The sequence below is a fragment of the Cebus imitator genome, unplaced genomic scaffold (genome assembly GCF_001604975.1).
Source record: "Cebus imitator isolate Cc_AM_T3 unplaced genomic scaffold, Cebus_imitator-1.0 Scaffold124, whole genome shotgun sequence".
Classification (NCBI taxonomy): Eukaryota; Metazoa; Chordata; class Mammalia; order Primates; family Cebidae; genus Cebus; species Cebus imitator.
The window spans coordinates 4,759,041-4,760,614 of NW_016107439.1; the positions used below are offsets into that span (position 1 = coordinate 4,759,041).

The 1,574-nt window shown below is 40.2% G+C and overlaps 1 non-coding gene across 1 annotated transcript; it reads left to right on the forward strand.

Annotated features, from left to right (window-relative positions):
• The first annotated feature begins 360 nt into the window (after positions 1 to 360).
• On the forward strand, positions 361 to 467 carry LOC119472936. Its single transcript, XR_005202108.1, has one exon. It is a non-coding gene; the product is annotated as a U6 spliceosomal RNA (small nuclear RNA).
• Positions 468 to 1,574: the final 1,107 nt, after the last annotated feature.

The window sequence follows — 1,574 nt, forward strand, 5'->3', positions numbered from 1 at the left end:
TTGGGAAGTCGAGGAGGGCTGATCCATTGAGGTCAGGAGTTTGAGAACAGCCTGGCCAAAATGGTGAAACTTGTCTCTACTAAAAATATGAAAAAATAAAAATAAAAATTAGATGGGCGTGGTGGCACATGCTTGTAGTCCCAGCTATTGGGGGGCTGAGGCAGGAGAATCGCTTGAGCCCAGCTGAGATCACACCATTGCACTCTAGCCTGTCTCAAAACAAACAAACAAACAAAAAACACAAAGAAGCAAATATAATAAAAAATTTGAAAAAATAAAAAACTGATTTGAAGTATGAATGAGTTGCTCACAAATGTAAGGTCAAAGAAAGCTTGGAAAACCTTTTAAAATTTAATTGTCGTGCTCGCTTCGGCAGCACATATATTAAAATTGGAACGATACAGAGAAGATTAGCATGGCCCCTGCGCAAGGATGACATGCAGAGTTGTCTAGCATTCCATATAAAAAAAAATTTAATTGTCACACTGTCATGGTAGATAAGTAAAAAATGGTCCCCCTTCCCCACCAAGGTAAGTTTAAAAACAGATGTTCTTTCAGGCTTAATTAGAGCTGTCACATCAAGAATTTGTCATGGAGGCAAAATTAACTCTATTAATGAACGTAAGCCTTCTCAGATTGCTTCAATATGCCTTGGTTTTGTATTTCTCCAAGCAATTGTTGGAGTGTTTTTCTTATTAATATCTTAAATATAATTAATTTAATCATTATATATTTCCAATATACAGGAAATAATATTAGACAACCATTTACCTACCATCTGAATTTAAATGATGCTTACATTTTGCCATCTTTGCTTCAGAATACTTTTTCTCTAAATAAATAAAATAATATAGATACATAATATTATGGATGTACCTAAAACCATACTTCCATCTCTTTGCTTTCCCTCCCTAAGGTTAGCCATTTCCTGTCAATAATGTGTCATTGCCATGAATGAATTTCTGTTTTGACCACACACAAGCACACACACACATGCACGCGCGCGCGCACACACACACACACACACACGCACACTGTCTCTATGAAGATACTGTATATGTGCTCTCTCTATATATACGGTGTCTGTACATGTATAAATTTTACATAGGCCGGGCATGGTGGCTTATGCCTGTCATCCCAGCACTTAGGGAGACTGAGGCGGGGAGATCACTTGAGTTCAGGAGTTTGAGACCAGCCAGTCCAACATGATGAAACCCCCATCTCTTCTAAAAATACAAAACTTAGCCAGGTGTGGTGGCCCATACCTATAATCCCAGCTACTCAGGAGGCTGAGGCAGGATAATCCCTTGAATCTGGGAGGCGGAGGTTACAGTGAGCTGAGATGGAGCCACTGCACTCCAGTCTGGGCAACAGAGTGAGACTCCCTCTCGGCTGGGTGTGGTGGCTCATGCCTGTAATCCTAGCACTTTGGGAGGTCGAGGTGGGTGGATCACCTGAGGTCAGGAGTTCAAGACCAGCTTGGCCATTGTGGTGAAACCCCATCTTTAAAAAAAAAAGGAAAAAAAAGAGACTCCCTCTCGAAAAAGGAGAAAAAAAATTTACATTCATCAAAA